This window comes from Ambystoma mexicanum, chromosome 7q (genome assembly GCF_040938575.1).
Source record: "Ambystoma mexicanum isolate Mex_15411 chromosome 7q, UKY_AmexF1_1, whole genome shotgun sequence".
Lineage (NCBI taxonomy): Eukaryota > Metazoa > Chordata > Amphibia > Caudata > Ambystomatidae > Ambystoma > Ambystoma mexicanum.
Genome location: NC_090941.1, coordinates 647,702,819 through 647,725,830, shown reverse-complemented (window position 1 = coordinate 647,725,830; position 23,012 = coordinate 647,702,819). Strand labels below are relative to the sequence as shown.

General features: G+C 45.4%; 1 protein-coding gene across 2 annotated transcripts in view; it reads right to left on the bottom strand.

The window, feature by feature from the left end:
* The window catches only part of KATNAL1 (katanin catalytic subunit A1 like 1), a 789,545-nt gene that overhangs the window by 752,090 nt on the left and 14,443 nt on the right, over positions 1 to 23,012 (bottom strand). Inside the window, exon 2 of one of the 2 annotated variants that reach the window (XM_069639366.1) lies at positions 2,681 to 2,736. The exons of the other annotated variant lie outside the window; for it this stretch is intronic. The gene's annotated coding sequence lies outside the window, so the exon portion shown is untranslated. The remainder of the gene's footprint in view (positions 1 to 2,680; positions 2,737 to 23,012) is intronic. 2 annotated transcript variants of the gene reach the window in all.

Below are 23,012 nucleotides of genomic sequence, written 5' to 3'. Positions count from 1 at the left end.
AGAAAACCTCATCCCCCTCATCCTCCCTACTTTAAATTCTATCCCAGACCAGACTGACCCAGCTACCATGGTACAAGTGTACAATGAAGTGATGCGTGCATCACTTGACACCATTGCACCACTGAATGTCAGAAAAGCAAACCTCGACAACACCTAAACTCGTGGTTCACACCCCACCTAAAAGTAATAAGACAAGAAAAACGTTTAATTGAAAAAATCTGGCGATCAGACCCTTCAGACCTTAATAAAAATAACTTGACCAAACTCTCCACCCTCTACAAGAAGGAAATTATCCTAGCCAAACAAACCTCCTACAACACCTGCATCTCCCAAGCCAAATCCAACTCTAAAGAATTATTTGCCATCCTAAAAGAAGTAGAATCCCCTATTAAAGCTCCCGACTCCTGTCTGAAGGATAAAAACTGGTGCACGAATATACAGAATGCTCTGGCCAACGAGATATCAATGCTCCAGGTGAAAATTAATAAAAAAGACACCATTAGTACTACTAAGACCAACAACCATGTGAATACCACCAAGACTGACACTAACCCCACATCTTCACTGCAACCTATCCCTACCCCACCCACACTACCTACCTCCAGCTTTCACTTTCGCAAAGTATCCACCAAAGAAGTGGAGAAAGTTATTCTCTCCATCAAACCATCCAAATGCCACAGCAACCCATGGCCAGCCCAACTTATAAAAGACGCTGCCCGCGAATCTCCCCGTTCATTACCAAACTCATAAACGCCTCATTCACCTCAGGCACCATACCCTGCAACTTGAAACACTCCTGGGTCCTCCCCCTCCTCAAAAAACTAGCTCTTGACTCCAATATCCCTATCAACTACCGTCCCATAACCACAGCGCCATTCCGCCTCAAAATTCTGGATAAAGTAGCTTACCTACAAATTCAGCACCACCTGGAACAAAATGACCTAGGTGTTCGCCAGTCTGGATTCAGACCCCAGCATGGTACTGAGACTGCTCTATTAGGCCTTAAGGCACACATAGATACACTAAGACAAAGGCAGCACAGCACTTCTACTACTCCTTAACCTATCGGCCGCATTCGACTTGGTATACTCTGCAACCATCTAGTCTCCGCAGCCTGCTTCTCCCAGGAAGCAGTCGCATGGATCCAATCCTTCCTAGATAACAGGACAATGCGAGTCTTCTCGCCCATAGCAGCGGCGGATCCTACACCTATCTCATGCGGTGTACCCCAAGGCTCCAGCGTTTCCCCTACTCTGTAGAATATCTTCACAAAGCCCCTCTTCGATGATCTAGGTATCACCTGCACCAATTATGCTGATGATACACAGATCTGCATCCCGTTGACGGGAGATTATGACAAGGATTTGGCCTTTGTAAACAGAGTCTACCTCATCATCCAGGCATGGATGGCCTCTCACGGTCTATGCCAGAATGATGACAAAACCGAACTCCTCATCCTAGGTACACCATCCAACATAAAAAAACGAGGCCCCAACTACGCCTCATTCGCAATCGACAACAACATCACTGTGGCCATGGTAGTCAAAACACTTGGCTTCCACCTAGACTCCACGCTCTCCTTTGGCAAACAAGTTAATACTTTGGCCTCAGCCACCTCCTATACTTGCAAGCTAATCAGAGCAGCCAAGCCCTTCCTCTTGCCTAATAACTGTATCATACTAGCGCAAGCCTTAATTTTATCTAAATTGGATTATTGCAATGCCTTATATATTGGCAGCAATAAACACAACATCTCTAAAATTCAAACTCTTCAAAACAATGCCTTAAGAGCTGCCCTATGTCTTCCTAAAAAGTCCCATATATCTGACCTTAGGAGATCAGTCAACTGGCTATCTACTAAAGACAAAATCCTCCTCCAAACTGCATCCCTGACACACAAATGCCTCAACCACGCAGCCCCACAATACCTCTCAGACAGATTTAATAGACAAACAGCCTCCCACCCACTAAGAAAGGACTATTCCAACCTCCTACTAGTACCTAGATTTAGGCTCACAAGTCCGGTGGAGCAGCTTCCCTGTTAAAGCAGCTCAATATTGGAACTCCCTCCCCCCTGCATTAAGGGAAGATCTATCTTGCCTACAATTCCGAGCTAGCTTGATCCACTGGCTAAAGGAACAGGACGTCTGACCAGACTATACATGTATCTATCCTGCACCCATTGTATATGAGACCATACTGCCATACTGCCTTACTATATTTAGGTATGTCTTACAGATCTATGCCACACTCTGTATACTTTCTTTCTGACTGCCCATTGTGGCATCTATACAGCACTGTAACACAGCTGTACCTGTCCTTGTACACTTGTAACTGCCTTAATATATTTATATTTAAATATATATTTAATATATTTATGTATGTCAAACAGATCTATGCCACACACTGTACACTCTTGTTTGCCTGTCTATTGTGTCATCTATACAGCATTGTAACCTCAGCTGTACCTATCCTTGTACACTTGTAACCTAAGCTTAACAACCCTCTTATGCTATCGCGCCTGAATACCCCTGGGTCAGGTGCGCAATATAAATAATAAAAACAAACAAGGACTCCATCCATTGAATCCAACCCCAACCGCTACAATACTTTCTTAGACAGGGCCAACTTCACCAGCATCTCACCCTCTTCAAACATGGGTTATAAGTGTAACGCTCACCTGTCAATCTGCGGGAACGCCAGAAGAACTCCCTGGAACTTCAGTAAATCACAATCCTGTAGAAAGGATGACAAGATAACAACCCTCCTTAATAATGTTCCTACCCTATTCTGAGAAAACTCTCCAGTACTGAAAATAGAATAATAACCAACATCAGGAAAAACTCACCTAAGGTTCTTTTTTAGTGAGCCCTCCATCCTGCATTCATACAGGGGCGCATGTCCTGAAGAAACGGTGTAGTCTAGATGCCAATAGTTATATAATGGAATAAAGGCGACTAGTGGCAAGGAGAAAATAATGCCTATTTAGTCATATATATATATATAGTCAATATGAGTGTAGCTGTGAAAAGCCTTAGTACATTCAAACTGGAGGGTAAAAGTGGAATTTGAGAATGAACTCTGTTCCGTATACGTGGTGTAGCGCTGTTCTATAGGGAACTGACTAAACAACTACCAGCAGAGTGTAATGCGGAATGAGATGAAACCCTTTCTTGCACTATAGCGAGTCACAAGAAGAAAATGAATGTTGAGCTAGCTACACAGCTTGGCAAAATTTACGGGCAGTGTGACAGCCACCTGGCACAGCAAATGAGTTTCAAACATTGGCACGCGGAACACTGCGTATAAGCATTAACATAAAATACGAAAATGCACAGTAACTAATCCGTTGCTAAAACACTCGCAACAACAAACACTGGTAACCCACGGGAAACCTTGAAACTGGTACTTGCATGTGTGTAAGGTGTACTCCTCACGAAACTCTGACAGGAAAACTCCGGACTAGAACTAAGGACACGGCAACTAGGGGACAACAAATAAAAAAGAAAACTACTGACTGTGGGCAGGGGAGGAGACTATTGGACAGGACAAAAGAATTCTGACTGAAAATTTGGAGGGCAGGGAAACTCTGACTGGAATTCTACGGACACCGCGGTGAGCGTCCGTACTGCAAGGCAGTCAGCAACGCGAAGTGCGAGTCTCCTCAGAAAATGAGTACTTGTAACAGAGGTCGCAAAAGACTAGACCTACAGATTAGTTCCTGGTTGACACCACTAGGCAGCCATTTTGGAATACCAATTTCCCCATGACTTACTATAATGGATCTGAATGGGAACAATACCTTCTCTCAAATGACAGAGCAATAATAACCTACGGAAACATGGGTTTAATCAGGGAACTCGTTGGGAAATAATGACAATAAGCAGGAGAAGTTAAAATCACCTGCCATCATTATAAAATTATTCCCTTCTGAACCTTACTGTAGAGGAGCCGCTACATGCCTCTGCAGGAAATGCCACCCCCCTACCTCCTATACGTTGGAAATCTGAGACTGTGCCATGTTTGACACCAGCAGTTGTGCCAAAACCACAGTTAATATTAGAAAAAAGGTATCAATTGAGACAACCCTATCGAATGTATCCCCGAAGAGACGACAATCTGAGGGAGGAGCTCTCTGAAGGAATATTAAAGGAGCAAAAGGGAGAAGCTAGTGACGTCACAAGAGACGAGCGTGACGCCCTGAATATACTGGCTGAAGAGAATGCATGGATCTTACAGAAACTGATGATGAAGATAAAAATCAAGTAATCGTTTGTATGCAGAAAAAAGATTGCACATGTGCGAAGTGCTGCAGAAAATCAACCGTTCAATAATTGTACAGACGCTGAAACGCAAGTAGAGCAAGTCATCATAGAAGCTGACTATATGTAGTGAATAGACTGCAGGCAAAGCCGCCATTGTAAAGGAGCTGGACATCGGTGTCATGAATTTAGTAAGCCCGGACCCATGAAAAGGAAAGGCAGAGAATTGGATTGCAGCAAGAATAAGATGAGATTGTGGAAGCGCCTGGCGAGGCTGTCTGGCCTGGTATCAAAACTGAAGCAGCCAAGGTCCATTATCTATTCTTGAAAGCAGTGAACATGTGAAGGATGAATCATCCCTTATCAAGGGGTAAAGAAAGAACACCAAGAGTGCCAAGTTGTATTCATTTAAGACATTTAAATACTACAGAATGGACCAAATCGTGGTCTCCTGTCACGTGAGCCGAAGATGGAAAAAGAGTCGAGCTTGGAGTCCTAGAACAACAATAGTGAGAGCATGTACTCCCATATATTCCCACAGACAAGGATACTTTGCAAGGCCAAGTTCAAAGTCAATTTTCATGGCAGAAGGCATGGGTGATGAGAGATGTTGGGCTAATTGTGTGAGTAGGTAAAGTCAAGTCCACCTCCTGGCACCTGGGTCTGGGTTTAGGTGCTGCTAAGTGAACCGAATGTTCCAGAAATGGCGAGCCAGCCAATTGTAGAGGGCCGTATAATGAAGGGCCTTATAGTTTGAGAACCAATGATAAACCATGTACTTAATAGTGTTGAAAATTACATGTTTTAGAGCTAGGTATAAGTTGTCCACCTGACAGTAGGGCAGGCAATCACAATCCTAGTCCCTATAGAAAGTATGCTTAGATGTTCCCTTTGAACCAATTATAATCGCTTGTAGGTTTTTCTTATTTGCCACATAGTATAATGTCACCTCCGATGTATTTTTAGCATAAAGTCTATGTTTAATGAGAAAATTGTCGAGAGCTGAGCGAACATATCTTGATGTTCGTTGTAACCTCCCCGTTTTAGATAATTGTTAATTAAACAGCAACCTTTGCCATCTTCCTGTGTTGGTTAGATTATTTGGACTCAGAGTTATTCTGCAACCCCATCCATTGCATGCACGTTACTAAAGAACCATAAGTTCACGTGGTAGCCGTGCAGATGTTTGGAAAAAGATCCAAACTGGTTTGTCTCCAGTGTTTCGGACAATCGGGCATCCTGCGCCATTAGCCGGAAGATCACAGTGTTTCCTGTGGAGAGCAGCCGATAGAAATAAACGTGCACGAAGAACCGAGATGGTGAGCAGGTTCCTCTTTACACGGCCCTCTGCGGACGGAAGGTGAAGTGGTCGGATTGATACCGAAGGCCTCGAGTCGATTAATGAATGGTGAGCAGACTAAGGGGGATGGCAAATGAAGGGGGTGTGATTGTGATCATTTTTAAGTAACGGGAAATATTGTGAGAAGAAAAGGTTGCACCGAGCAGTCCTGCCTAAAGGGAGTTTCAGAAGGAGACGTCTCAAATCCAAAGGGGGGGTAGAGCAGAAACATACAACACGTAAATAGGATCACGTAAGGTGATGTCTCAAACCCTGTATAGAGTATAAAGTAAAGGCGAGAGAGAAAAAGGTGATCACAGAGTTTATAAATGTGTAATGTTGACTAGTTGGAATGTAATTTGTTGAGTAAAAATATCAAAGAGCGATAGAGGTTGTGGAAAAAAATTGAAAAAGTTGAGCAGCAACAGTGATCGAGCATAGCGAAGTGATTGGTGCTAATCAAGAAATAGATACAGCCAATCAAGAAATAGATATAGACAATATAGAAATTAGAGGCTTGAGCAGCGATTAATGGTGTGTGCTCATATTTGTTTTAAAAAGACGTTGAAAAGTGGTGATTTAAGCAAAAGTATAAAGGTTATTAAATAAGTATGGCAAGTATGGACAGTGAATTGAGACTTGTCATTATGGGAGACACTCTCCTGATGCACTTATGCAAAACACTACCAAAGCACATGCCCAAGCTCAAACAGTATAGTGCAAAATGGGTAAAAGGTACGGCAAATAAAATGTTCATGTCATGGAAACAAATGTCAAAAGCGGTATTGCAACTCATGACCATGCTGCATACACAGGGAAGAAATTAGCGAAAAACAAGCAATTTTAGAGCTCTGGAAGATGTACCTAAAAGAAAGGGAAGACCCGCCACCTGAGGAGTGGCTGTTTAGTTAGCGAAAGAAGGAAGGTGTTGAGTCTTCAGCTGACCTTACCTCACCCGTAGTAAAATCCACTAGTATGGAGGAAATAGGGTTGTAACCTTTAAAGGAATTGAAAGCGGAAACAGGGTATAGTAATCCGATCGACAAACCCCCAACTTACAACAATGAAGATAGTCCAGAGGAGAATAGGAGAAAAGAAGAGATGTATAAGATCATACAAGATAAAGAAGACAGGAGTGAGCGGTCATAACTATCAACAGAAATAGATAGGGAGATTAAGAGATGGAAAGGAGAGAAGGATAAAGCTGATGAGATAGCACTCATGCAGAACTAATGGATGGGAGGACAGATATTACTTAAAATAGATGGGAAGAGTATCGAGGAAGTTAGGCAAAGAGAAGACAAGGATGAACAAGAAAGAAATGATAAAGAATGAGAGAAGAGATTGAGAGAAGACGAGCAGTAAAGGAAGAGCAGAGTGTGACGAGAACTAATATATTCAGAGGAGCAAGAAAGAAAAGAAGAACAGGCAGAAGAACAAAGAAACTATGACAACAGACAGAGTGATAGAAGAGAGGTATAGACAGGAAAAGAAGAGGAGGAAGCAGAAAGACTAAGGGACAAAAGATTACAGAGTCGAAGGGAAGAAGAGGAAAGAAGGGAAGGAATAAGGAGAGGGGAAGAACGAAGGCAAGAGGAAGAAAGAATTAGAAGGGAGGCGAGAAAGCAAACAGAAGTAGACGAAGAAATGGAATGAAAAAGGAGACAACAAGCTCTTCATACCAGTCTCACTCGTAAGGAATCAATAAGGTCAAGCCCAGATATACAATGGGACAGAATAGACGAGTTCCTTCCCATAAAGGAAGCAACATCTAGAGCTGCGTTAGACGAAGAAAGATTTAATACGTAAAGCATTGGAGAAAGGATCGGCAATGTCTTTCAAAAGTTGAGGCGAAATAGCGAGTATGAAACTCGAGGGAATGATGATCGATCCCCAGTGCCTCAATCACGAAGAGAGGAGGGAAGCCTGTTTAGTGATGAACGTCGAGCATTGTCTTTAAGTAGACTAAATCTGGATAAGGGTGAAGGGGAACATAGTCACACCAGTTGGGGACAAGACATGTCAGACGAGGAAAGAGAATCCGGCCTCAGGGTAGAAGGAGGGAGCGTGTGTGCCCCTGAAGGAAGCCTGCAAATGGATAAAGTAGTATGATGGTCTGATCTGGAACAACCTAAGGATAGGACGCCACATCCCATAGCGTATCCTGAGCATCCCAGAGGACGATCGTACACTGAGAAGGGAGAGTCACCACCATAAGTGAACAGGTTAAGGTTGTTACCCACAAGGAGACAGACGGGGACGATCATCCCTGCAATGGATAGACTAATGATGGGATCTGACTCTGGGAGGGGGTACACTCAGTTTCCCTTGTTAGGAAAAGGAGGAGCAAGACCACAGTATATTCCATGGCCACAGATGGACAAGGATAATTTAAGGTGTAAGCTCCAGAGTTTGACTTCGGGCACTGGGAAATGGATATACGAATTTGAAAAAATGGCAGGAGCAAACATGTTGGCCATAGGGGACATAAAAGGTCTCCTAGCAGCTATTCTTGGGCAAAGGGCTGATGACATATGGAGAAGAGCGGGGTATTCAAGTGTGACAGCACAGAATACAGAGCATAATGGAGCGCTGTTTAATAATTGCAGAGCAGATGTTTGGAGAACACTCAGGGTACAATATCCTGACACATCAGATATGGGTGCAATTATGGCACGTAAGATGAAGGAAGATGAAGACCCTATTGCTTACATTCAGGATATTCAGGAGAAATGACAACTTGAAACTCACAAGCCGTGGGAAAGACAGTGGCATTATTGTACCACATTTTATGTCAGGGGTTGCCTGAGCTAGTACAAAGAGAGGAAAAAACAAGTGGGGATGGAAGCAAAGCCATGGGCTGAGATACAGCTGACAATAGTACACCATTGTCAGTTGTTACAAGATAAAAATAAGAAGAAAGATGAGACTAGGAAAATTGAGGAAGCCAAATTAGTTCAGAATAAAATTGTCACAATTTGCCATAGAAGGGGCGGTATTGACAAGTGGAGAAGGATTGGGAATGCAGGAAGCAATGGGTACAACGGAGGTAAGTAATCTGCGCCTAATGGACAAGGTGGATATGGGTTTGTGCCACGAGGCAGAGGTAAAGGCTATAGAGGAAGAGGATTTTCAAAATAATCAAGGTGGGTTTCAAGGTACGCAGAATGTTAACCAGAGTACTCAAGGAGGGCTTGTCAGACGGGCACCCTCAGTATGTTGGACTTGTGGGAGGACAGGGCACATTGCGTGCGTATGTGGGAGCCAAGGGAATGTACAAAATGGACAATTTTCAAGAGGGGGGGTATAGCTTATCCTCCACCATATAGTACACAGACTAGAGAAGGGTTCACCCAAGATCATACATTGTATCAGACAAGCGCCACGAGTGCAGCAGGTGCAACAGCAAGAAGAAGTGCAAATGAATCCACCACAAGTGCAGCCGCAACAAGCCCCTATGCAGACATAACAGTATGCAAACACAAGACAAGTACTGACCACCTGGATAGGAGGTATCGCTGTGGTAGGAGGGAATCCTTTCACAGGCACAGGGATGAGCCTATACCCACAATAGGACAGCTCACAAGGTGACTTGATATGTTCAGTACTATCTGTGACACCAGGCCCCCAAGAGGAACCAAAGGTCGATGTGACGATAGGAGGCAAATCTTTTTCTTTTCTTGTAGACACTGGAGCAACTCATTCATGTATACGAGGGGGGGAAATATCCAATGTCGGGAATTGCCATGAATGCTCAAGGGTTCTCTGGAGCTACGAGTCAATGTACCTTTGACTAATGAATTACCAGTCGCTGTAGGAGAGTGTGACATGTCTGTTCCTTTGTTATATTCATGACAGACACCGGTCAACATTTTGGGAAGACATTTAATGACAAAACTAAAGATGACAATTTCATTTACTGATCAAGGGATAGTGTGATCCATTCCAGGAATACACCATTTAAAACGTGGGAGAATGTATACTGGTGTTCACAGAGAAAGTGGCTCTGTGAGGATTTCCAGTAGACCGAGATTTTTCTATATGGAGTGAGCATGCTATTAACATGCCAACATGGCTTAGTGGTAACATTTGAAAGGATACCTGATTTTTTGTTTAGACCACGAATACCCATCGACGAAGAGGGTTGACAGACTATCCCTATAGAATTGGAAGCAGTCATAGTACAAAGGGAAATGGCAATACTTGAAGGAGTAGTTGATGAGGATAGACCAAGGAGAACAGCAATGGCTCTCGAGGAAGGGTACAGATTGACTGATATAACTGATAACGACATGTTCAGGGAAGACCAAACAGACGAAGTAGTGTTCTTCATGAGCATTATATACTAGATAAGAATAGAGAATAGGGAAGTCCCATAGTGAATTTTTTCAGCAAGACTTGGAAAAAGGTGCCAAGCGCCTTTTGGACCACACGTCCCTATGACATGGGTTTATTGAAGGGAATAGGGGAAAGTAAAATAAATCTTAAAACGGGAGCGATTTTACCTCCAGTAAATCAGTACCATATGTCTTGAGAAGCTGATTTTTTTTTAATTGATTTTATTTCAACGAAACCACCAACAAACAACAACCAAACTTGCAGTACCTTATTACAATACTTCAAATTTTATACAACATCCTCGTTATTGACTGCTTTCCCCTTACCCTCCCTTCCCCCGAGCATACATCTCTTCATGATCTACTTCTGCAGTTTGCAAGCGAGTGTCCTTCCCCTTATTCTCCTCCGGTTCCTGGTCGCTTGACCAATCTTGTGTGGACCCAAATAGTGTGGCTATTAGGTGTCTCCAGCTTGTCAGGGTTTCTGCTTCTTCATCCCCCCCCGTGTTACTAGAATCCTGCCATACTACGGTTTCCGCTTCCGCCCATTTTTGGAGGTCTTTCCACCATATTTCAATCCTAGGTCTGTGACACTTCTTCCATCCTATGGCGATCCTACGCTTCGCCAGTGTGTATGCCAAATCCTTTAGGTTGCTTACGTGTTTAAGTTTACATGGTCTTGGGAAAGCCCCCAGCAGACATGCCCACGCTATCCCTACAGTTATTTTAATCCCGTTTTCCTCCAATCTGTGAGCTATTTCTCCCCAAGATGTCTCCATTTCCAGGCACGCCCAGAACATGTGCGTCATCCCAGCGTTTTCTTCGCCTCATTTGGGGCATGTTTGTCTTTCTGCTTTGCTGAATTTGGCTATCCTTTGGGGTGTCATATAGGCCCTGTGGGTTATGTACAGCTGTATTTGCTGTAACCTTGCGTTCCTTGACACTTTCTTGTGGTACCCTTGGGCCCGCTCCCACATTCCGTCACTAATCGGGGCTCCCACCTCTTCTTCCCAATCCTGTCGTAGTTGGACCACTTCCTTTCCCACTTTAGACATTACCAGCTCATATATTCTGGATATCTCGTGCCCTCCCCCTGCTATATCATATATCATTTCTATGGTGGTGTCCGGTTGTTCTTGCAATACTACTTCTGACCATTTACCTTTAATTCGCTGTACAACCCTGTGATATGTAATATACTGCCCTATGTGTAACCCTGTTTCCTTCACCAGCGTCCCAAATTCCTTTATTTCCCCTTCTTGCCAGATATCTCCCATTGTTGCTATCCCCACAGGGTTGCCAGTGTTTCCTGATTATCTTAATTAACGGCTCCTCTTTTCCTGCCAGTGCTACCAGTGGTACCTGCGGGGAACACAGGGTCAGGTTTTCCATTATCCGACAGGCCATACGCCATATTTTCCACCCCAATGTCATCATCTTTGGGCGCTCTTATGTCTGGTTTAGACAGCCATATAATTTCCTTTAAAAAGTACGGGGCACATTCCTGTCTGAACAATCTAGATTCTGAGGTTGGGTCTTCCGATAGCGAGCCAGCTACAACACGTGGCAAAATGGCTAAGTAATACATTTCAAAATTTGGCAAGTTTATACCCACCTTGTCATATACATTTTGCAATTTCCAAAGGGCAACCCTGCTTCTCGTCCCATACCAGAGAAACCCCCTGCACATGCTGTGCACCTTGTCAAAGAATCGTCTTGGTATCAGATATGGTATATTCCCAAAATAATGCAATAGTCTGGGTAGGACCACCATTTTCAGCATTGCCCCTCTTCCCATCATCGCCAGAGGAAGCTTTACCCCAAAGCTTCATCTCGGTGTTATGCATGTGCTCAGCCTCTACCGTATGGTAGATGTCTATTTCAAGGTGCCTGAATGTATTCACCTCCCATGGTATTTGCAAGACCGGCAATTTCTCCTGTGTAATACCAACATATCTACCCAACGGGAATATGCATGACTTTCTGGGGTTCACCGCTATGCCTGACAGTGCCGTATATCGTTCCATTACTTCCAGAACATAATGGATGTTTTCTTCTGGATATTGTAAATACAACAGCATGTCGTCAGCGTACAGGGAAATCAAGTGTGGCTCTCTCCCTTTATGTTTATACCTATCATGTCATACTGTTGCCTTAGATATATCGCCAGAGGCTCTAGTGCTAATATATACAGCATGGGAGACCACGGGCATCCTTGCCTAGTGCCCCTCCTAAATTGCCATCTTTCCGATATTATCGCACCCGTTTTGACTCTGGATAACGGTGCGCTGTTCAGCAATTTGACCCATTTAAGGTAACCAGGTCCAATCCCATAAGTGGACAGGACAGTTATCAGCCATGGCCATTTAACTGAGTCAAATGCTTTTATTGCATCTAGTGATACGATAGCAATTTCCGAAGTTTCCCCTTTTGTATGTTCTATGACTCTGTGTAGTCGCCTAAGGTTGTTAGTTATGTTTCTATGTGGGACGTACCCAGTCTGGTCAGGGTGTATTAGTTTGTCAATGATCCGTTTCATCCTATTTGCCAGTACCGCAGTGAGCATTTTACTGTCCTGATTAAGCATTGACAACGGCCTAAATGATCCACAATCTTTATCTGGCTTATTGGGTTTAGGGAGTGGTATGATGACCGCAATCTGCCTATTTCGTATGCCTCATTCAACATGGCCAAAAGCGGGGGGAGCACCTCCTTTCTGTACAGTTTATAAAATTCACGGGGGAGACCATCGGCCCCCTGGGCTTTGCAAGTGGGTAGCTGCACCATCACCTCCTCTAGTTCTTCTGAGGTTATCAGGGCATCTAGGTCCGCTTGCTCCTCCGCACTAATTCTTGGCATACCTATGTCTTCCAGCATTTCTCTTATGTCCCTGTGGTCACTTTCCCCTACATCCCCATACAATCGTTGATAATACTTTAGGAATTCTCTATTCACGCCCTCTTTGAGTATCCACTACCTGCCCGTCCTCCTTCTCTATTGCCCTGATTATTGATCTTGGGGTCTCACTTTTGTACAATCATGCTAACACCCTACCTGGTTTATCTCCTCCCGCATGTTGTCTTTCTACATATGTTGTGTAATTTAGGTTGCACAGTCTCTCCCAGTGTCCCACACATTCCTGTTGCAGCCTGCTTATGGTTTCGGTGTCCTCTTTAGTATTGCTTCCGCTTCTCATCGTTTTCTCCAGCTCCCTTTCCGCCTCCTGCAGTGCTATTAATATCCCTCCTTGCAATCCTTTAGTCTTACCTATAGCTATCCCCCTCACTACCACTTTGAAGGCTTCCCACAGCGTTCCCGCTGACTCAATGCTACACAGTGTTGATCACAAAATAACTGTCTCTCTTCTCTCAAATCCTCCCTGAACATAACATCTTTTAACGCTTCAGCTCTGAGGTGCCATGTCGGTATCCTTACTCCTGGGGGTCTGTATTGCCATGTGAGGGCCAGAGGCGAGTGGTCCGATAAGACCCTCGCCTTGTATTCTATCTGTACTATTTCTGCCATCAGTTCCTGTGTAACAAACATGTAATCTAGCCTAGTATGCAGATTTTGTGGGGCCGAATAATGTGAGTACTGTCTGTCTTGCAAATGGTGCATTCTCCAGGCATCTTCCAGTCTCAAGTCCTTTAGTATTGACTGCAGTACCCTAGCAGCCGGGGCAGGTTTATCTATTTTGTTATCCGATCTATCTACTCTTGGGTTTAACATACAGTTAAAATCTCCCCCCCAGATCACCGCCTCCTCCAGGTACATGCTCAGTTTGGTGTACAGAGTCCTAAAATATGCCACTGTGTCCTGATTTGGGGCATAAGTATTTATAATGCATATTTCTTTATTTTTCACCAGCCCTCTCACCACAACCATCCTCTCGTCTGTTTCCACTGTGGATCGTAATACCTTGAACGGAACATGCAGCGCCACCCAGATGATCACCCCTCTAGCGTAAGCCAAATATGTCGCGCCAACCACCGTCCCCTTGCATTTCTTCTGGATAACCACTAGTTTCTCTTTTGTTAGGTGTGTCTCTTGTATCAGGACAATGTCTATTTTCTGCCTGCGCAGGTACATCATAACTCTCAGGCCTACCTCTTCAGCGATGCCGATTCTAGGACCCAGGAGGGGGTTGCCACCCTACCGGCAACCTAACTTTCCTAATTATTGGGGTCGAACAGCGCTTCCCTTGCGTCTCCTGTTATCTTACGCATCACGTTATGCCCTTCCGCACTACATTCTTGGTCCATCGCCCCCGAGCCGCCACATAATCCTACTCTGTCTTATATTCAAGTCCAAAGTCACAATATATACAGCACCTCGGTCTCGGGATCAGGCTTCACTCGTCCGTGCCGTCCTTTTGCTGACTGTCTGTTCCCTCCAGACAATTTTTGGTGTCCAACCATTCTGCTGCGTCTTCCAGAGTATCAAAGAACAGAGCTTTGTTTTTGTAGAACACTTTCAGCTTTGCAGGGTACATCAGCATATATCGTAGGTCCGCAGCTCGCAATCTCCTTTTCACTGTACCATAGTTCATTGGCCGTCTCTGGACTTGGAGAGTGTAATCAGGATATGCCGAGATATTTGCATATCCTCTTTATGGTGCCTCCTTTCCGGAAATATTCCAATATCTTCTCTCTGTCTTGATAGTTCAATATCTTGGCAATGATTGGCCTTGGGGGGGCTCCAGGAGCGTGTATCCTCATGAGCGCTCTATGTGCTCTTTCCACCGCAAATCCATGCGTAAAGGCCCCACTTCCTATTTTCTGCAGCAGCATGTTTTCAACATAGTCCGTCAGGTTAGGGCCTTCCTCCCCTTCCGGAAGACCGACAATGTGTACATTGTTCCTTCGGGTGCGCCCTTCGGCTTCCTCCGCTCTGTCCTCTAGATTGCTGACCTGTTGTTTCAAAATGTGGATCTCCGAAGCATGGGATGTTCGGGCAGTCGTGTTTGTGGTCACTTCATTCTCTAGCTTATCTGTACGTTCTGCTATTTTCCATACGTCCGGTCCAAGCAGATTGACTTCCTCCTGTATTGTGCCCACTTTGAGCTCCAGTGCTGCTTTAAAATCAGCCGTGATTGCTTCCAGCTTGCTTTCCCACGCAGCCTTTAGGTCCGCAATTGCTTCCAGGAACTGCCGGTCGTCATGCGCTGGGGTTGCGTCCAATTGTGTGTTTTTGTCCTTGGGTCTCGCACCCTCCGTCTGTTGAGGGGTTTTCGTAAAGTCCTCCATCGTGGGCTGCTTCCCCCTGGATTTGAGGAGTTTGGATGTCATCTTGTTGCCTGGATTCACCTGGCTTTTAGCCACCCGGAGCGCGACTAGGTGTCTTTTACTTGGTGTCGCGATGTTTCTTGATCTATTCTTCGGGGGGCTGGGAATCCCCAGTTATCACCCTTCCAGGGTGAGCCGCCCGTCACTCGGGTGGATTGCGTCCTCCCACGTCTTGGTCACCACTCGTTCACTTCGCCATGTTGTCCCGGCTCTGGTTGGGTCGCCCTCGCATCTCAGTGCCTGTGGGTCCAACGTGGTTCTATTGCAGGTCGCTATAGCCTGCCGCGTGGGAGCATGGTGTTCAGATGCCTGCGTGTGGGTGCGCCTCCTCTTGCGTTCTTTCCTGGGGTATTCTGAGTCTAGGTAAGATCTGGTCCATTATTCTGGTCGCATTCAGTGTTCATTAGTAGTGGGCCGGATTTGGAGAGTTAGTTCCTGGTTATCAGGTTCATGCTATTGAGCAGGTTCTGTGTACTCGACCCAGGGTGGAGGATTCCCCCATCAGGTTCCTTGCCGGACCTCTGCCACGTGTCTGGTATGGAGAAAGATTTGTGGGCTTCTCTTTCATTCAAAAAGAGATGCAGTGTGGAAAGGGGGTTGTGGGCCACCGATACCCCACCGTACCCGTGCACTGCGGGCTCGGTGTGGGCGAGTTATGTTTGAGCCACCAGTTCCGTTGCCTTGGGCAGGCACTGCTGACTTCGTGTTGAAAGGGTGTTTGTGGGCACCTATTCCTTTAAATAAGATGGAGAGGCACCAATTCTGTCTGAGGAGGTTTGCTCCCGTGGGCAGGCACTACAGGTCCGCTACAGGGAATCAGTCTGCAAGCATCAGGTCCCTCAGTTGCACCCGTATTGCAGGCGCCAAGAAGATAGTAATTTCCCAGCAACCGGGAAATACAGAAGGAGCTGCACTGCAGGCGCGAGTGTGGAGACCTTGTTTAAGTCACATTTCATCCCGTATTTGCTACAATGTAGCTTCCACTGCCTGCTTGACAATGTTGCGTCCACTGCCGGTGGGCTCTTTACACCGAGTCCTGTGCTTTCGCAGAACGCCGGCCGTTTCAATGGATACCTCAGCGTTCCAGTCCTTATCATGCCCACTCCGCCCCTTCGTTCAAAGCCGCACCCGTTATATGATTGTGCGGGAATCCAGGTGCAAAACTACTGTTGGTATGCCGTTTCAGCTTTCACTGTCCTTACTTTCATCAGTCACCACGTGTACCCCTCCTCCATGCCGTGCCGCTCATATGCTCAGCGCTGCTCATTCCGCATGCTTGTATACCTTGCCCTGTTCCACTGGCGTGTCTCTCGCATGTGTCTATTCGGTGGCCAGCTGTTGCTGTTTCGCACATCCATGCAGCGTGTCTCTGTCTTCCACAGCTTCGGATGTGGGCATTTTACCCATATGTCTCCTTCAATGTGCTCACTCGGCATCAGCGCCTCCATGTCCACGAAGGGCAGTGTATATGCAGCGCCCGCCCGCCGGGTCCACAACCTGCTCTGGGCCTCTGTCAGCTACTCCCAGCCGAGCTCCTTTTCATCCCAGGGTGCCGCCGTTACCGTCGCCTGTGTCAGCCTCCGTTCCAGCAAGGCAGGTGCGGAGTCAGCGCTCCAGCTGCGAGCGTGTTGTGCTGTTCTACGTTGCAGCTCCTCCGCCACGCAGTCCAGGCAGAAATCTTCACTGTACGCCGTTATGCTAAACCGTCTCTTCGTGGTCCGGGTCCGCCATTTTGTTTCCTTTTTTCTGTTCATGGCCGCATCTCGCAAGGTTCAATAACTTGCAGATCTCCGTTCCAATGCACGCACAAACCTCAGTTCTCATGCGGTAAACCATTTGTAAATGCGGATCGATTCCGGATCTGCAGGAGCTACCAAGGAAGGCATGTCCTACTCCATGGCTAGTTAGCCACGCCCCCTCTCTCGAGAAGCTGATGAGGGTATAATTCCAGACCATTTCAGCACTGAAGAAAAAACAAGGGATTCTGGTGCCATCGGAATCATTGTGTAATACTGCAGTATACCCGATCAAAAAAATCCAAAAGGAGGTTCGTGGAGATTCATACAAAATATGAGACTGATAAAACCAGACTGTACATGTGTATAGAGTTTCCTTTAGTTCCTAATCCGGCGACGATACTGTGTAGTATCCTGGTGGAAGCTCGATATTTCACGGTGATCGATTTGAAAAACACTTTTTTCTTCATCCTGTTGCACAAGAACTCACAAGATTTGACGTCATTTATCTTCCGCCAAACCCGACTGAAACATACTTGTTTGCCCCAAGGGTACTGCGAGTCCCCATCGATTTTTAATAAAGTCCTACAGATGGATTTAGACAATATTGATCTTAAGAGTGCGGTGATACAATACGTAGAAGACATTTTAATTCGTAGCACCACAGAAGATGAGTGCAGACTAAGTTTCTGTTCAGTTGATGACTATTCTAACAGACAAGGTATATGAGGTAGACAAGGAGAAGTTACAATACTGTCAAGAAGAGGGGTTATATCCGATGGATCCAAAACTGATATTGCTTGGGGTCTGGGAGGAGGTGGACTTCACCAACCATGACAAACTGTTCATTGCTGTTGCACTGGGAGTTGGAAAACATTTGATTGCTGCAACTTGGGGCTCGGCGGAAACACTAAGGGCCTCATCACGAGTCTGGCGGTAACCCTTAAATGCGGGCGGTAGCGCTATTACCGCTGCATTTAAGGGTCCGCAAGATCATGGGCTTGGCGAATTTGCCAATTTTCAGCACTATCACCGCCGGCGCTAATACCGCCGGCCGTAATAGGGGTAAAATTCCCCATTGGGCCCAATGAGGAATGGGGAATTACAGAATGGGCCTAATGAGGAAGGGGAACCAACCGTTCCACCAAACCCATGATCTGGCACTAATAGCGCCTGGGGTTACTGACGAACTCGTGATGAGGCCGTAAACCCAATCCGATGGTCTAACGAAGTTACTAGGTGTGCATCATTGGAATGTTGCATCTACAAAGCGAGGGGTTGCCCCCAAAAATTCCAAAAAATATCGGGGAATTGGAGGGATGACCAATGAACCCCCCGACCCACACATATCTCCCCCCACCCCTCTTTTGCTGCCTGAGGAGAATCAATGTACCTGTGTAATGCCTCTCATTACTGATATGCTGAACACACCACTTGACCCTGCTGCCTTTTACTCAATCATATGTAAGTTCACGGTATGAATATGTGTAAAATTCAATAAAAAAGTTTTATTAAAAAAAATAAAACATTTCAAAAAAGAGGGGTTATACATAGGTCAATTGATTTCACATGAAGGAAAGAAAGTGATGCCAGAGAGCCGAGGCGATTATGAAAACATCAAAACCAAACAGTGAAACAGATGCAAACGTTCTTGGGATTATGCAAATTTGTCAGAGCATGGATGTTTGATTATAGTACGTACACAAGACTACTTATGCAAGCTTTAAAGAAAGCATGGGTGGAAAAAGTAAAAATAGAATGGACTGAAGAAATGAAGGAAGGGTTTGAGGAGCTAAAAAAAGAAACTTGTACAGCCCCAGTTTTAGGAATTCCAAATTATGCTGAGGAATTTTATTTGTTCTCGCACACAAATTGCATTGTATGATGTTTAGATTGCACTGATAGGCCTTTCTCCCACTATACAGGTCTCTCAAATTTAGCAGGGGCTCTGTCTCCAAACTGCATTGTAGAACGCTTAGATTGCACCGATAGGCCTCTCACACTATACAGGTCTCTCAAATTTAGCAGGGGTTCCGTCTCCAAACTGCATTGTGTGATGTTTAGATTGCACTGATAGGCCTCTCTCCCACTGTACAGGTCTCTCAAATAACCTAACTGTGCTTAGTTCAGAACTCTATCAACCTCGGAAACCCACCACAACCTAGCTCAATTAAGTCCCATTCCAACAGACCATTAACACCCTAACCCCCCCGATAGTGCACCCTTAGGAAACACACCCCACCCACTGACAGAAAAACAACACTGAGCCAGAGTACACCCCAGCGTATCCAGAGAAGGAAAAACCGAGGTCACTGCGACAGCATAACACAACATAGAGGACCAATGTTACACCATCCACTGGTCACCTTACGCACACGAATATCCGTGCAGCCATTAAGCCCTCCCTCTCAGGTCCTGATTTGCCTTCCACTTCTAACCTCAGGTCCTCACTCCCTCAAGTAGCATGGCAGCGGCTATGCAACAAGAACACACGAGGGCATCCAATGCGTTATGGTCATTCTCACGTACTGCGACATTGGCAGCTGCCCTGGCGTCTTGGAGATAGTCGACAGAGGCGCTGGCTTTCTCCTTTGCTTCATCACGCCTCCAGGAAGACTCGGCAGCGTTTTTGAAATCTTGGGTCATGTGACACAGAAACGTGCTATCTCATCAGTCACGTGATGGGGTCATGTGACGCTCCTAGGCCCCTTTAAAACTGGAGAGGGAATGCTCATTCAGTGCGTCACAGCTGACCCAATCAGGCACTGTTCGGCGTCTTCCTGTCTCCACATCTCGATTCTGGACTACGGACTGTTCTTCTTGGATTCCTCTGTCAAGCTCTCGGATACTGTTTTGCTGTTTCAGGATCTTTTGAACTGTGTTTTGGATTCCTTTGGATTACCCCTGGTTTTGACGAATTTGGCTGGCTTTTGACCTTGGAACTCTTAATGGACTTTTTTCGGATTACCCTCTCCATTCAGGTTTTGCAGTGCCAAACTCGACAACTATCTACGCCTACTCACTACATTCTGCAACCACACGGAACACCTCCACTTTCTTCTGTGCTCTTCCCAGACCCCACCTTGGTAAGCCCCTTGTTATTTGTGATCTTGCCATTTCAGTATATTGTTTTTCCATTGTACTGACCCATTGCTTGCTTTACAGCGGTCGAGGGGTCACCGGTGTTCCTGGTTCCTGGCGTTCTTTGGCACTCAAAAAAAACCTGTGGCCTCAAGGATCACTCAGGAAGTTATTTGTATCTTTCTGAGTGGAACTTGGGTACAGAGGCCCCATAATCTTCTCGACCATCAAATCATAACAACCAACCACCTTACTACGCCTGCACTTAAACTGGAAAATGGCCCGACCCAGAAAAGGACGCCGAGAAAGAGAACAGGATCGTGCAACAAGAGACACAAACACACAACACCGACAGAACCCACAAGAGCAGCCCCATTGGAAGGAAACACGCCTAACACAGCCATAACGGGAACAAATTCTACAAGAGAAAAATCCTTATACCTCACACCTTACCTCGCAACAACCACGGTACACTGACACCCCAACATGGAAACCTCAAAACATGCAAAGAATTTCCTGAAACACGTGGAAAAAAGATGGGAGCACTCAACATGAGAGTGCAAGGGCTCCGACCGCATTACCCCTTACATCACAAGAACAGAGGGGCAGCATCGATTTCCACTACATCCTGCACAATACGGCGAAGCACCGACAACCAGCAATGCTACCTCCCACCCAACAATCGGACTCAATGAAGAAACCACCGCTGATCTTCATCCGAGCAGCATCACAGCAGAAACCCCAAGACTAATGAGCCCTGTTATCAACTTATTGGACCGCTTCAATGAAGAAGCAGCCGTCGCCGTTCTTCATCCTACCGACATCAACGCAGAAACACCACGAACAGCCAATTACAAACTTGAACAACAAATAACCTCAAAACAAAATCTCACCCAGAAAATCCACTGTAACCTAATAAACGCAAGGTCAATGTCCAAACATTCAACTTAAATATACAACCTCCTGTCAGAAGGAGGCATAGACATCTTATTTGTAACCGGAACATGGCTAGACGACGAAGACTTCAAATGCATCCAAACAAACAGAAAATCCAAAAGAGGGGGGGGGACTAGCGATCATCCACAAGGAACAACTGGCCATCAAAATGGAAGATCCACTAAACATCGAGAAATGTGAATCCTTAATACTACGACTTTCAGTAAATCCCAAAACGATCCCGAAATTCTTTCTGATATACAGACCACCAACCTACGATGCGACTTTCATAGATGCTTTCACGGAAGCAATCACCATCCTAGCCAACCAATACAATCATCTGATCCTCAGAGATTTCAACATCTGGTTCGACGAAGAAACCACAACCACACAAAAATCCTTAACCGCCCAACTAGCAGCCATGAACCTACAACAACTAGTCAAAGGAGCAACCCACTCAGCAGGGCACACACTTGACGCAATCTTCGCCAACAAGGATCTCATCACCACGGCAGCCCCAATCCAAAGACTTTGGAGCGACCACCTCATCATTCCATTCATAATCACAACGGACGCTCCAACAAAAAAGCAACAAGAAAAACGACCCATCATGATGAAAAGAAATTGGAGAACCATAAAAAACTCCAACCTAACCGAGCTCCTAGAACTCAGTAAACCACAAGCATCAACCATTGAAGAAGCAGACCTAGACAAAAAAGTTGCCCTACTTCAAACCTGGATCGCAACAACCCTAGACGACATCGCCAAAGAAAAGCCCTTCACCCCATCACGTAAGAAAACTACAGCAAAATGGTTCACCCCACTACTCAATGCCATGAAAAGAAAAAAACGAAAACTAGAATCTGAATGGAGGACCAACAATACCACCGCAAACAAATTGAAATTCCTACAAGAGATCCGCTCATATAAAAAGGAAATACAAAAAGCAAAGAGGAAACATTACGACAACCGAATCTTCAGAGCACCAAACGCTCAAAAAGAACTATTCAAAATCATAAACGAAATAAAAAACCCACCGGGCTGCAACAACACGCCAATTCCATCGATGAAACTCTGCGAGGACCTAAGAGACCACTTCAAAAACAAAATAAACTCCATCCAACACACCATACAAAACAGACCAAGCGATCACAGCTCAAACCCCACCGACACCGATGAGGAACACACAAACAAGCTACGAAACCTCCCAGAAATATCAGTTGAGGCTTTCGTCAAAATGGTAAAGCAAAGCAACAAATCAGGCTCTCCTGAAGACCCTTGGCCCCCAGACATATACAAAACAATTCTCAAACAAGGAACCCCCATAGAATACCACAGGAACCTCCTCAACCTCTCAATTTCAACAGGTAAAGTACCACAGGCCTTCAAATCAGCCTACATCAAGCCGCTACTCAAAGACACAACAGGAAACGTAGAGGACTTATCCAACTACAGACCCATCTGCAACATACCCTACATAGCCAGACTACTAGAAACGTACATCTACCAAATAACCCAAGAATTCATAGAAGAGCATTGCATACTAGACCAGGCACAAGTTGGTTTCAGACCTATGAGAGGAACAGAATCAGCTCTCCTCTCAATATGGGACGACCTAAAAAAAAACGCAGACTCGGACAACAGTACCGCCCTGATTCTCCTTGATCTGTCTGCAGCCTGCGACACTGTCAACCACGCCATCCTCATAAAGAGATTAGAAGGACTAGGGATAACAGACAATGCCCAGTATGTATGAAACCTTGTAAATCCAAACCCAGAGACTCCACGTGCGGAGTACCACAAGGATCATCCTTCTCCCCACTTCTATTCAACATCTACATGTACCTATTAATCAAACTCATCAAAAAACACGGCCTCACATCTACAACTACGCCGACGATACTTAAATAATCTTCAACATACAAGATACCCGAGAAGAAAACAGCACACTAGAGAATTGCCTTTGTGACATATTTAACTGGATGAACCAGAGCCACAAGTAAACTCTGTAATCAAGAAATGTTTCTTCCTCCTGC